The sequence below is a fragment of the Dendrobates tinctorius genome, unplaced genomic scaffold (assembly GCF_039654945.1).
Source record: "Dendrobates tinctorius isolate UK_male_01 unplaced genomic scaffold, ASM3965494v1 ptg000086l, whole genome shotgun sequence".
In the NCBI taxonomy this organism is placed as follows: domain Eukaryota; kingdom Metazoa; phylum Chordata; class Amphibia; order Anura; family Dendrobatidae; genus Dendrobates; species Dendrobates tinctorius.
Genome location: NW_027361754.1, coordinates 27,086,311 through 27,101,967, shown reverse-complemented (window position 1 = coordinate 27,101,967; position 15,657 = coordinate 27,086,311).

The window sequence follows — 15,657 nt, the reverse complement described above, 5'->3', positions numbered from 1 at the left end:
ATTAAATTTGTCCCTTATAAAAAAAAAAAAGGAAAATCGCTCTGTACTCACCTTCCCTGGGTCTACCGGTGAGTCTGCGCTGCTGCTACCCATGTCTGGCATTGGCTGCGGTACTGACGTCACTTTGACAGTATTGCAGCCGATCAGTGGCTCTGAACAGAGCACTCCGTCTCTGTGGGTCTGTCCCAGTAGCTCACTGAGTGGCTACCACACTGTCAAGGTGACATCAGGGCTGCAGCCAACGCCAGACATGGCATACAGAGACTCACTGGTGGAACCAGAGAAGTTGAGGAAAGAGCCACTTTTTTTTTTAAAGGGGCACAATTTAGTTGAAAGAGAACAACCCCTTTAATTATCAGGTCAATATGGATTTGAGGAAAGTCCCAGAGTCAGTGTATATGTCTTCACAGGAGTGTAAACCCTGGCACGTCTGTAAAGTGATCCACATGCCATAGGAAATTAGCATTGTTTCTCAGGTCAAAAAGTCATGGTCTCTTCGGGTATCCTGGGCCCCGTTTCTGATGAGTAGGCCCGAGGTGATGCATACGTCGCACAGCAATAATGATGTTACATTAGATCTGGTGATCACAAGAGGATCCGGAGATGCCAGCAGGTAGCAGGAAGTACACAAAGCGGCCACGGACGGCAAACATGGCTACTGGACCAGGGTCTGGCTGTGACTCAATTTACTCAATATAGATGTGATATATAAACACACACATCAGTCCCATCTATCAATCTTCCTATCCATCTATCTATATATCTATCAATCTGGGGCATAACGATGGCCCGTGCTGGAGGGCGCACCGCTGACCCCAGCGCTAACTTCAGCTGGGTATGTGGAGCGCCCCTCACTCACCAGGGGCGTGGGGTACTTGGTACCGGGCTGGTTGATCTTCTCAACGGGGGTTGTCACGGCAGCGGTGACCCGGTCCGTGGCCCTGCGGCTCCATTGCAAAGGGGGTTGTTTCAGTGTGCTTATGGTGGTGAAAGTTTATAAGTGATTTGTGACACCACCTGTGGTGTTCGGCAATAGAGATGTAAGCCGACGCTGCAGACAGATCCTCTGGGACAGATGGTGTGGTGCAGCAGTGATGTTATAGACCTCCACAGGCAGGGCTGTAGTCCCAGGGCAGTGTAGGTGAAGTGACATGTATGTCATGTCCGCCATGTCTGTTTTGCCTCATGACCCCTGGAGCGGTGTGCACGCGCATCTCATGTCTGCTATCCTGTATGTTCCCTAGAGCAGTGTGCACACTCACCTCATGACTGTTGAGCTGTGGGATGCCTGTGTTTCTGCTCTGCCTTCTGTGATCATCTCGTGATGTCTGAAACTCTGATCATGTGACCTGCCTAGGTTTCAGCACTGGTTCTGCAATCATTCCTGCATGTCTGGAATCCTGATCATGTGACTGCTCCCTGTGATCCCGGAGGACTGAACTGGAAGTTCTTCCCTTGTCCTGACCCGGAAGTGGAGGTGCTATGCCCTATATCAGACCGCCCCTTCCTAAGCTCAGGGCCTGAGTATTGCTTCCCTGCAAGGCTGCTTGGTCTGCTGGGTTGGTTGCTCCCTCTATTCTGTGCCCTTGCACTTTGCTCTGTCGTGCGTCTCTGCACACGCTCCGTGCTCGTATTCCGTCTCTTGTCTCGTGCTTTGTCTCGTGTTGTCCTTCGTGCTTTGTTTGTCCTCGCTATGCTTCCTTGTTATGCTATGTTCTGTACCCTGTCCCTGACGTGTCTTTCTACACGTGCAGGCCACCGCTCTGTACCCTGTCCCTGACGTGTCTCTCTACACGTGCAGGCCTCCGCTCTGTACCCTGTCCCTGACGTGTCTCTCTACACGTGCAGGCCTCCGTTCTGTACCCTGTCCCTGGCGTGCCTCTCTACACGTGCAGGCCTCTGCTCTGTACTCTGTCTAGTCCCAAGGCTCTCCCTTGGCCTGGCTCTGGGCTTCGACCTACCCTCCGCTGCTAGACTCTGTCCCTGTCCCTGGCACGTCTCTCCACATGCGCAGGCCTCATCTTGTACTTTGTCCCTGGCATGCCCTCTGCATGCGCAGGACTCTGCCTCTTACCCTATGTCTTGTCTCTGATGTTTCGTGCGCCCTTGCACTTTTCGTACTAGGCTTTGCCGTGCTGTTTCGCACGCGTCTCTGTCCTGTACCTTTGCCTAGCCCTGCCTTGTGGCTCCGTGCCCTTGTGCACGCGCCTGGTCGCCCTGTGCCTGCCTGTTGTGCCTCAGCCATGCCGCCTCTAGTCGTGCTCGCCTGTGTGCCTCAGCCGTGCCCGCCGTCCAGTGCTGTAATGATTACCGGCTGTGTGAGCCGCAGCTGTGCCGCCTCTAAGTCATGTCCGCCTGCTTATGCCACCGTCGGTACCGCCTGCCGGTGCTCCAGCCGTGGTTTCCGTGCTCCCTTGCACGCATGCTGGTTTTTGCACTGTGCCTTTTCGTGCTACTCTTGCACAAAGTCTTTTGCTTACTTTGCTCTGCTCTGAACCCTGTCTTGCCTGCCGGATTCGTAACCTGACGACCGCTGCCAGAGGTCTGGACCTAGATGATTGCGGCCTGATGTCCGGAGCTGATTTCCGCAGTCTGATTCCTTGACCCTGTCGGTCAATACCAGCACCCCGGATTCCGATGCCACCGTACCCTATCTTGGTCCCTGGCGTGTCCTCTGCACGCGCAGGCCTCCGTCCTGTATCTCTCCCTGGCGTGTCTCTTCGCCTGCGCAGGCCACCATCCCTGTACTTGTCCCTGGCATGCCCAGGCCTCCGTCCTGTGAACCTGATCCGGGTGTGTTCGTTGACACGCATCCTGTTTCTAACTTTGTCTTGTCTCCTTGCATGGAACCCTGGTATGCTTACCGGATGTCCGGAACCTGCCGATCACCTTCAGAGCTACAGAACCTGATGTCCCGGTTGATTATTGCCTGCTGTCCGGAGTCCAATGTCCTCGTGCCTCTGTCTACCATCTGCACGTACCATGCTTTGGACCTCGGCGTGCTCTTGCACGCACCTTGCTCTGTGTACTCTGTGTGTTCATGTTTTGCACCTGTTATAATCTGAAGTGTTCCTCATGCCTTGGACCTCGGCGTGCCCTTGCACGCATCTTGCTTTATGTACTTTGTGTGTTCACGTTTTATACCTGTTGTACCCAGAAGTGTTCCTTAATGAAGTTTCCTTGAACTAACGTCTTGTCTCGCCTTGTCTTGTTTCCCTGAGCCGGCCATCTGGTCCAGCTGCTGTGGTGACTTACCCCCTTGGTCTTGCCCCTGACACTCCCTGTATAGGGGGTGGATTCTCACTAGGTCAGCTTGCCCTAAGTGGGTGACACGGCCCAGAGGGTCCACTCATTCAAAAGGAAAACGACTCAGCGTAAGCTGACGCTCGTCACAGTGTAGTGTCAGGCGCAAGGGATGTAGCAGTGTGGGGCACGTTGGCGCCGGAATAAGTGGAGGAGACCAGGGCATGTAGCTCCAAAGCTTTACTCAGTCTGTTGAGCACACAGGTGCCTACCTCGGTGCGGTGTCCTCCAGGTCAGGAGCTCAGCCAACTTCCAGGCAAGATGAAGTACTCCTTTCCAACACTCCGCCAACATATGTGCCTTTTCTGAACGTCTCCTCTTATAGCTCCTAAGAAAGAAGTACTCTCAGTACTGAGTTACACAGGAGTTCCTCCTCTCAGATGTTCCTATGAACTCTACTTGTACAGCAGACAGCTGTAGCCTGCTTCGGGGACTCCTTGCTACTAAGTCCCAGCTCACTAATATGTTGCTGTTGTGCCCCCAAGTCTCAGGTGGGAATAAAGTGGTCACTACTTCCATTCCTCCGGTGTCTGCTGCAGGACCATTAGTATCCATACAACCTCAGGGACCGGACCCCGGCCTTGCGCTTAGAACTTGAAAAGGGTTCTCCTCTAACCCTGGTCCTTGTTCTTTTATTCTCCTTAAGTTCCGTGCTAATCCTTCTTCCCAATGGAGAATCAAGCTTCCTTTCTCTGTCTCCTTCCTGTGCCAGCAGACCCAGATCACTGTGGCCTGCTGCAGCACTTCCTTCTTCCATCCCTCTCCCGGGGATCTTCTCTGTCTCACACTCCGTCCGTCTACATCCTTACTCTCTGACTAAGTGAACTGACTGACTCATTAACTCAACTCGTCCCGCTCTTTTGTGTCAACTAAACTCCACCCACCTCCCAGCACGTTTCGTGTTCCAAGCAGGGAGCCACCAAGGGGTGCTATGCTATACTCCAAGCAGGGAGCCACCGAAGGTGCTTTGCTACACTACTTTGTGGTGTGGGGTGCAGGTGTTGGAGCGTGGTCAGGTGTCTCCACCTTACCTGGATGGTGGGGTACCACACCTCAGGAGGAGGTTCAGTACCCTCATATGTGTCTGAGTACAATCAGCTGAAATGCGCTGCGCTGCAGAGAGTCCCTGCACCGTAATACGGGTAGTCGGCCAATCAGAGCTCTGCAGCTGACATCAGCAGATAACGCATGGCAGTGATATCATACAAGCCGATGTCAGCTGCCGACCTCTGCGCCAGTTACGGACAAAGACACTATGGGACTGAACCCTCAGGGGCACCACATACCCCCCATTAAACACAGCACGTCCGCGGGCTGCAAGGAAAACAAAGTTGACAATACAGGAACATACAAAATTTTGTAATGCAATTTAAACAGTTCTTATCTAATCTTCTCAATATGAGAGGCACAGTTTCTTGAACGTTGCAAACAATTTTTAACCATCTAAATTCAAAGTTACGCTACCTAAGTTAAAGTGCTACGAAAGCAAACTCACTACCAATTCATGTAACACATTTTCTAGCAACACATTTCCTTTCTGTCATTTTTCACATTTTCTACTTTTCTTCTTCTTACCCTTAAGTGACAACTGCTGGTGTCTGGTTCATCATCTGCATATCTTTATCCAATCTTTATTCAAACATTGTAACACATTATTTCTCTCTCAATGAAACACTATAAAATCTGTCCTATCACTATCTAGGTTCTAGTCAAAAATATTAAGCATTATTAGTAAGTGCAATGGTAGACACTGGTCCGGCCAACGTGTCTGGAAATGTCCTTATAACGAGGTAGTCCTTATTTCAAGGAAAGGTTCCTAAGTAAAACCAAGAGAAAGCACCTAAAGAGGTGCAAACTATTTACAATTACAGTTCTGGATCACTCAGCATCCATGATCTCCATAGTTCAAGTGTAAAGGCTGCCAATCAAACTGGGCAACAACTGGGAAGAAAACAAGAAAACAAAAACATAATAACCAAAAAAATAGAAAACAAGAACAAAGGTGCTAATACCCTCCTGGGTAATGAGAGTTAGTTTAAGTCGACATTATGGCTAGTTGTCCCCTCCTGGAGTTCTGGAAGCTGGTTGCTTGGGCTGCTTCCAGGGGAGATGCTCTGGGTGTCCACCTCCTGGTGGGTTGATGAACTGCTGGTTCACGTCTGGCATGGCTGCTGCCTGAGGTACAGCAGGTGTTGTGATATCAACGGCTGCCGGCGATGTCTCTGCTACCAGTAATTCAGTGGGAGTGGCAGCTGGTACCAATGGATGCGGTTCCACATTTGCGGGTGATACTGCTGCTCTGGTCCTTAGCCTAACATCTGGTGATGCCGCGGCCTGTTGGCGTTGGTAAGAGACTACACGGGGGTTTTGCAGTTGCGGCCAAGGGAACCCATGATGCATTTCAAAATCCCAAAGCTGCCTAGGCTTTTCCATGCCCTGAAGGTGTCGGATAGTACGCGACTGCTCCAACCGTACCTTTCTCAACAGGGCTTTCTTCCACTTCCCCATCTCCGTCAGCCTGGTGCCCCCGGATGACTCGTCCAACACCCCCATTTCAAGCTCCAGCAGGCCAGCCTCCGACCATGAGAATTCAGGGGGTAGGCCAGCATCCATACCTGGTGCCTCCCAGCGGTGCAGCCTCAGGTCCGGCACAGGCCCGGTGCAGGCCCTAGTGGCAGCGGTGGTAGTGGTGGCTGTCCGGGTAGATATCGGAGACGGTGGTGGTGCAACTGGCGGTTCCCGGTCTGCGGGGATCTCCGGTGGGACCTGCGCGGCCGCACTAAGTCCAGACGGGAGCTTCTCTTCCTCCGCTTCAGCTCCCAAAGCTTCACACAGCAGCGGTGGCAACGGAGAGATGACAATAGACGCTGCCGGTGACATTGCAGCAGTGTCAGACGCTACAGGGTCTTCCTGGTGGAGGTCCGGTGTAGCGGTGGCAGGTACCAGTGACACGGGTACCGCGGGTGTAGGCCCCTCCTGGGTGCGCTGCAGATTCAAGGTCCACAAGGCTTCCTGCCTCAGTCGTAAATGGTACGTCAGCTGGGCAATCTCGTCCTCCAGCTGCTGGCGGTTCATCCTGGAAGCCGGGTCGGAGCCTTCAGCCATGGCGCCGGGGAGATTCAGCTCAGCCTCCTCGCGCTCCGCAGGCCTCCTCCCTTCTCCTTCCAATGTGGCGTTCTGGTGTTCTCCTTCCCGCCTCGGCTCTTTTCCAGCCACTGGCTTCCGCTCCTCCTTCTGGGGGCGGCGTCTTCTTCCAACTCCTCCATACCAAGCCAGTATACGAACCCTTCGGGGGGGTGGACCATGTTGCTGTCGCATAGAAGTTCAGACTTGGGAGGCCCAGGACAGTCCGCGCTCTTTTCTTAGTACCACCCATAGTGTCACACCCTCCTTCACCGCGCTGGCGGCCATTTTTAGCATTCATTTTACAGTCTATTAAATTAGGTCTTCTGCACATTTCCAAAAGTTTTAAGTCCAACAAATCTCAGGCACACAGAACCTGATGGCATCGGGTCTTGTCATCCTGTTCGTGACGCCAAGTTGGAGCGCCCCTCACTCACCAGGGCCGTGGGGTACTCGGTACCGGGCCGGTTGATCTTCTCAACTGGGGTTGTCACCGCAGCGGTGACCCAGTCCGTGGCCCTGGGGCTCCATTGCAAAGGGGGTTGTTTCAGTGTGCTTATGGTGGTGAAAGTTTATAAGTGATTTGTGACGCCACCTGTGGTGTTCGGCAATAGAGATGTAAGCCGACGCTGCAGACAGATCCTCTGGGACAGATGGTGTGGTACAGCAGTGATGTTATAGCCTTCCACAGGCAGGGCTGTAGTCCCAGGGCAGTGTAGGTGAAGTGACACGTAGATGGTGTAGTGTCAGGCGCAAGGGATGTAGCAGTGTGGGGCAGGTTGGCGCCGGAATAAGTGGAGGACACCAGGGCATGTAGTTCCAAAGCTTTACTCACAGTCTGTTGAGCACACAGCTCACTAATATGTTGCTGTTGTGCCCCCAAGTCTCAGGTGGGATTAAACTACTACTTCTATTAAACTACTATTAAACTTCTATTAAACTACTTCTATTAAACTACTACTTCTATTAAACTACTACTTCTATTCCTCTAGTGTCTGCTGCAGGACCATTAGTAACTGTACAACCTCGGGGACCGGATCCCAGCCTTGCGCTTAGAACTTGAAAAGGGTTCTCCTCTAACCCTGGTCCTTGTTCTATTTTCCTTACGTTCCGTGCTAATCCTTCTTCCCATTGGAGAATCAAGCTTCCTTTCTCTGTCTCCTTCCTGTGCCAGCAGACCCAGATCACTGTGGCCTGCTGCAGCACTTCCTTCTTCCACCCCTCTCCCGGGGATATTCTCTGTCTCACACTCCGTCCGTCTACATCCTCACTCTCTGACTGAGTGAACTGCTGACTCACTATCTTAACTCTTCCCGCTCTTTTGTGTCAACTAAACTCCACCCACCTCCCAGCACGTTTCGTGTTCCAAGCAGGGAGCCACCAAGGGGTGCTATGCTATACTCCAAGCAGGGAGCCGCCGAAGGTGCTTTGCTACACTACTTTGTGGTGTGGGGTGCAGGTGTTGGAGCGTGGTCAGGTGTCTCCACCTTACCTGGATGGTGGGGTACCACACCTCAGGAGGAGGTGCAGTACCCTCATATGTGTCTGAGTACAATCAGCTGAAATGCGCTGTGCTGCAGAGACTCCCTGCACCGTAATACGGGTAGTCGGCCAATCAGAGCTCTGCAGCTGACATCAGCAGATAACGCATGGCAGTGATATCATGCAAGCCGATGTCAGCTGCCGACCTCTGCGCCAGTTACGGACAAAGACACTATGGGACGGTGAGAAGAATGGGGTAATATTTGTGTGTTACAGAACAAGGGACATATATACCAGGACTGAACCCAGGATGGGGACCTAAATACCAGGAGGAGGGCATATATACCAGTATGGGGGACATGTATACCAGGATGGGGCATATATACCAGGAAGGGGGCATATATACCAGGATGAGGGATATATACCAGGATGGGGGCATATATACTAGAGACCCTGAAAGACAAGGCCTGCAAAACCTTCTATGCCATCCGAAGGAAACTCTACCATCTGAAGCCACCAGTGAGGGTCTGGTTAAAAATCTTTGACTCTATCATCGCCCCAATCCTCCTGTATGGCAGCGAAGTCTGGGGTCCTCACACCCACCCAGAGTGGTCAAGGTGGGATTCAAGCCCAACAGAAATATTCCACCTGGAATTCTGCAAGCACCTTCTCCAAGTCCATCGGAGCACCTCCAACAGTGCTTGCCGGGCCGAGCTGTTCAGATTCCCTCTACACCTAACGGTTCTAATGAGGGCACTGTCATTCCGGGCTCAGCTACGTAGGAGCAATCCAAGCTCCCATCACCATAAAGTCCTGACACATGTAGGTGAAACAGAAAAACCAGGACCCTTGGAACAGCTCACCCAATCCCAACCTGACAAGAACACCAATCACAACAACCTGAAAAAGCCAGAATCAGGAAGATGGTAGACAAAGGCCAGGAGAGGTACGTAAGTGACTGGGAGAAAGACATCATCAGCTCACAGAAACTGACCATGTAACGAAGTCTACAGAGAGACTACAGATTGGCCCCATATCTGGAGAAACTCCCAGACCCCAGAGACCGCAAGATCCTGAGCCGATATAGACTCATTGCCCACAGTCTGGCCATCGAATCTGGCCAACACAGGCAGAGCTACAAGCCCAGGGAGGAAAGACTGTGCCAACACTGTGACCAGGAGGCCCTGGAGGATGAGACCCACTTCCTGCTACACTGCCCCAAATACTCAGCAGTGAGCGACACTCACTTCAGGAGACTCTCATATCTCTTCCTGGATTTCATCACCATGAAGGAGGAAGAGAAAACATATATCCTGCTGGGGGAAGAAGAGAGAGCAGTGGAGATAGCAGCGCAATATGTGAGCAAATGTCATAGACTGCGAGAAAGAGAACTATGATATGCCATGGACTTCTATGGCCCCCACCCTGGATCTGCCCCATGCCCCCCATTCACCTTCCCTATGCCATGGACTTCTATAGCCCCCATCCTGGATCTGCCCCACCCCCCCATCCACCTTCCCTATGCTATGGACTTCTATAGCCCCCATCCTGGATCTGCCCCCATCCACCTTTCCTACAGCCCCTACCCAACATCCCTACAGTCCCTATCCCTATTCCCTTTTGTACACCTGCTTTGGCAAAACTAATGTGTATTTAGTCCTGCCAATAAAGCTTCTTTGAACATGAATACTAGTAAAGGGACATATATACCAGGATGAGGGCATACTGTATATACCAGGATGGGGGCATATATACTAGTAAGGGGACATATATAACAGGATGGGGGATATACCTGGATTGTGGGCATATACAGCGTGGGACTGGCCCACCGGAGAACCGGACGATTCTCGGTGGGCCCTGGCATCTGGTGGGCCCTGGCACCTGCTGGCATACAGGGCCAGCAGTTGCCTAGGGCCCCCGCTGCTCCAGGGGCCCCCAGCCAGTGGTGTGTCGCACACCATGCAGGTGCTATGGGGCCCCTGCCAGCGGAGCAGCAGCGGGTGTCAGGAGGCAGGAGCCCCTGTCCCCGCTGCTAAAGAGAAATGAATATTCACTGCGAAGCAGTGAATATCATTTCAGGTCTCCACCCCCAGAGGCCCCGCCCCCAGCCCAGTAAGCCGCTCTGCATCAGGGCCGGCGCCGCCCTCAGTCCTCTCTGCTCCTGGCTCACAGCCAGTGCGCGATGACGTCACTACATCGCGCACCCGCTGTGTGTCTGGCAGAGGGGCAGCTCCTGACACTGAAGCCGGCTGCCGGAATCAGCGTGGGAGCGAGGAGGAGAGGTGAGTATTGTGTTTTTTTATATCTCTCTCTATCTGTCTCTCTCTCTCTATCTATCTATCTCTATATCTCTATATATCTCTCTCTATCTCTCTTATATCTATCTTTCTATCTATTATCTATATCTATCTATCTCTATATCTATCTCTATCTATTATCTCTATCTATTTCTATATCTATCTATCGCTCTATCTTTATATCTATCTTTCTATCTCTACATCTATCTCTATATCTATCTATCTCTATATCTTTCTATATATATCTCTATATCTATTATGTCTATCTATCTATCTCTATATCTATCTATCTTACTCTATCTATCTCTATATCTATTATCTCTATATTTATTATCTATCTAGCTACCATCTATATCTATCTATCTTTATCTATATATATCTCTATCTAATATCTATATCTATCTCTATACCTATCTATTTATCTATCCGTTATCTATCTCTATATCTTTTCTCTGTATCTATCTATCTCTATATCTATATCTCTCGCTATCTATCGCTCTATCTCTATATCTATATATCTATCTCTATCTATCTCTATATCTATTTCTCTCTATATCTATCTCTCTATCTCTCTCTATAGCTATCTATCTATATATCTCTATCTATCTCTATATCTATCTCTCTGTATATCTATCTATCGCTCTATCTCTATATCTATCTTTCTATCTCTATATCTATATATCTATCTTTCTCTATCTATCTCTATATCTTTTCTCTGTATCTATCTCTCTCTATATCTATATCTATCTATCTCTATATATCTATTATCTCTATATCTATATCTATCTCTCTCTATATCTATCTATCTATTTATCTCTATCTCTATATCTAGCTCTCTGTATATCTATCTATCTTTCTATCTCTATATCTATCTCTATATCTATCTATCTTTATCTATCTATTTATCTCTATCTATTATCTATATATATCTCTATCTATCGCTCTATCTCTATATCTATCTTTCTATCTCTACATCTATCTCTATATCTATCTTTCTATCTATCTCTATATCTATCTATATCTATATCTATCTATTATGTCTATCTATCTAGCTATCTCTATTATCTATATCTACCTATCTCTATATCTTTCTATCTTACTCTATCTCTATATCTATCTGTTATCTCTATATTTATTATCTATCTTTATCTATCTATCTCTATCTATTATCTATATCTCTCTATCTATTTATCGATCTCTGTATCTATCTCTCTCTATATCTATCTCTCTCTCTATCTACCGCTCTCTCTATCTCTATCTATCTTTATATCTATATCTATCTATCTCTATATCTATCTATTATCTCTATATCTATCTCTATATCTATTTCTCTCTATATCTATCTCTATATCTCTCTCTCTATAGCTATCTATATATTATCTCTATATCTATCTATATATTATCTCTATATCTATCTATCTCTATATCTATCTGTTATCTCTATATCCATATCTATCTCTATATCTATCTATCTATCTCTATATCTATCTATCTAACACTATATCTCTATATCTATCTCTATATCTCATTATCTATCTATCTCTATCTCTCTCTCTCTTTATCTATCTATTGATCTATCCATCTATCTCTATCTAGTATATCTATCTATTATCTCTATTATCTATATCTATCTATCCATCTGTCTATCTAGCTATCTCTATCTATCTCTATATCTATCTATCTTTCTAACTATATCTATCTATCTCTATACATATCTCTATATTTAGCTATTATCTCTATCTTTCTATATCTATCTGTCTCTATATCTATCTATCTCTATATCTATTATCTCTATATCTATCTCTATATATATCTCTATATCTATTTTTATTTATAGCCATCTATCTATATATATCTCTATATCTATCTATATATGTCTATATTATTATTATTATTATTATTATTATTATTATTATATCTGTATATCTCTATCTATTATCTATCTCTATCTATTATCTATCTCTATCTATTATCTATCTCTATCTATATATCTATCTATCTCTATATCTTTCTATCTATAGCTATCTATCTCTATATCTATCTATCCATTATCTATCTATCTCTATATCTATCTACCTATCGATCTATCTATCTATATTTCTTTCTATATCTATCTTTATATCTATCTCTATCTATCTCTATCTATCTCTATGAATCTTTCTATCTATATCTATCCATTATCTACTTTCTATCCATTATCTACTATCTATCTCTATATCTATCTATTTCTACATCTATCTTTCTATCTATATCTATCTAACTCTATATCTATATAGCATTATACCCTATGAGGGGGTGCATTATACCCTATGAGGGGGGCAGTATTATACCCTATGAGGGGGCGGCATTATACCCTATGAGGGGGTGCATTATTCCCTATGAGGGGGTGCATTATTCCCTATGAGGGGGGCAGTATTATACCCTATGAGGGGGCAGTATTATACCCTATGAGGGGGCAGCATTATACCCTATGAGGGGGTGCATTATTCCCTATGAGGGGGGCAGTATTATACCCTATGAGGGGGGCAGTATTATACCCTATGAGGGGGGCAGTATTATACCCTATGAGGGGGTGCATTATACCCTATGAGGGGGTGCATTATACCCTATGAGGGGGTGCATTATACCTTATGAGGGGGGCAGTATTATACCCTATGAGGGGGGCAGTATTATATTCTATGAGATGGCTGCATTATATTCTATGAGATGGCTGCATTATACTATGTGAGGGGGCTGCTTTATATTCTATGAGGGGGCTACCCCAACTCCTGCTACATAATTAAGACATGTACAACCTTATATTATACCCGGATATTAGCGTGTTTTACCGCATAATTGGTGGTCTGGTATTTAACTCTATGCAGCTACATAGTGGGCCCCAAAAATGATTTTCTCTGGTGGGCCCAAGGTGCTCCAGTCCGACGCTGGGCATATATACCAAGATAAGGGATATACAGCTATGACAAAAATTAAGAGACCACTGTAAATTTTTCAGTTTGTCTGATTTTTCCCTTTATAGGCAGATTTTTTAGTAAAATGTAAATTGCTCTTTTATTCTATACATTACTGACAATATGTCTTCGAATTTCCAAGCACTAAATTTTATTTTCAGAAAATGAGAAATGGTCAAAATAACAAAAAAATGCAGTGCAGACCTCAAATAATGCTAACTTGAGGGACTGTTCCTGTCAGACTAATCTGATAAGCTTCTATGAAGAGGTAAGTTCCAGACTGGACCAAGGGAACGCAGTGGGCGTGGTGTATATGGACTTTTCAAAAGCTTTTGATACGGTGCCACACAAAAGGTTGATACATAAAATGAGAACAATGGGGAAAGGGGAAAATATGTGTAAGTGGGTTAAGAATTGACTCAGGGATAGGAAACAAAGGGTGGTTATTAATGGAGCACACTCGGACTGGGTCACGGTTAGCAGTGGGGTACCACAGGGGTCAGTATTGGGCCCGCTTCTTTTTAACATATTTATTAATGACCTTGTAGAGGGCAGAGAGAGTAGAATTTCAATATTTGCAGATGACACTAAACTCTGCAGGGTAATCAATACAGAGGAGGACAATTTTATATTACAGGAGGATTTATGTAAACTAGAAGCTTGGGCTGATAAATGGCAAATGAGCTTTAATGGGGATAAATGTAAGGTCATGCACTTGGGTAGAACGAACAAGATGTATAATTATGTGCTTAATTGTAAAACACTGGGCAAAACTGTCACTGAAAAAGACCTGGGTGTATGGGTGGACGACAAACTCACATTTAGTGGTCAGTGTCAGGCAGCTGCTGCAAAGGCAAATAAAATAATGGGATGCATTAAAAGAGGAATAGATGCTCATGAGAACATAATTTTACCTCTATATAAGTCACTAGTGCGACCACACTTAGAATACTGTGTACAGTTCTGGTCTCCGGTGTATAAGAAAGACATAGCTGAACTGAAGTGGGTGCAAAGAAAAGCGACCAAGGTTGTTAGAGAACTGGGGGGTCTGCAATACCAAGACAGGTTATTACAAGTGGGGTTAGTTTGGAAAAACAAAGGATTTAGGGGTGATCTTATTACAATGTATAAATATATAAAAATATATAATATAAATATATACAATGCTGCAGCCAGGATCATATTCCTCACCAATCGTTACACCGATGCCTCTACCTTGTGCCAGTCATTACACTGGCTACCCATCCACTCCAGAATTCAGTATAAACTTATTACCCTCACCCACAAAGCCCTCCATGGCTCAGCACCACCCTACATCTCCTCCCTTGTTTCAGTATACCACCCTACCCGCGCCCTCAGCTCTGCTGATGACCTGAGGTTAGCATCCTCAATAATCAGAACCTCCCACTACCGTCTCCCAGACTTTACACGTGCTGTGCCAGTTCTTTGGAATGCACTTCCCAGGTCAATACGATTAGTTCCCAATCCCCAAAATTTTAAGCGTGCCCTGAAAACGCATTTATTCAGACTGGCCTATCGCCTGAACACATTAACCTAATCTATCCCTGTGTGGCACAGCCAAAAGTTTTACCATAACCAGGTTCCCCGCATCATGTTCCCACATGCTTTATGCATTTATTAGCCCTCTGTGTCTGTACTGTTACACACTTAACATTATGGCTGGTCCTTACAATCAGGGCAACTGTTACCACCCACCTTTCGTGTCTACCTCTTTCCTCATAGACTGTAAGCTTGCGAGCAGGGCCCTCATTCCTCTTGGTATTTGTTATAATCTATGTGATTATTGTTATGCTGTAATGTCTATTGTCTGTACAAATCCCCTCTGAAATGTAAAGTGCTGCGGAATATGTCGGCGCTATAGAAATAAAATTTATTATTATATAATATATGAGGGGACAGTACAAAGACCTTTCTAATGATGTTTTTACTTAGGCCTGTTTCACACTTCCGTTTTTTCAAATCCGTCAAAATCCGTTGGTTTCCGTAAAAAAACGGATCCGCCATTTTTTTGCAGGATCCGTTTTTTTGTCCCATAGACTTCCATTAGTGGTTACCGCGGATCCGTCAAAAAAACGGATCCGTTTTTTTAAAAACGGATCCGTTTGCATCAGTTTCCGTCAAAAAAACGGAAACGGATCCGTTTGGCGGACACAAAAACGGAAGTGTGAAACAGGCCTTAGGCTGGTTTCACACTTGCGTTTTTTTGCGCTGTTTTTTAGCTCAAAAAACATGCGGTTTTTTTCCCCTTTTTACATGGGTGCGCATACACATGCATTTGTACGCGTTTGTATGCGCATGCATTTTTTTGTAGTATGCGCTCGGGCGCACAAAATGCATCCTGTTGCATTTTTTGTGCTTCCAACTTGCCCCCAAAAAACGCATGCGCAAGCAATGTGTTTTTTTTTTACAGTAAAACACCCATTATAGTCTATGGGTGCGCATATGTGTGCATTGTAATGCGCACGTATGCGCAAAAAAAG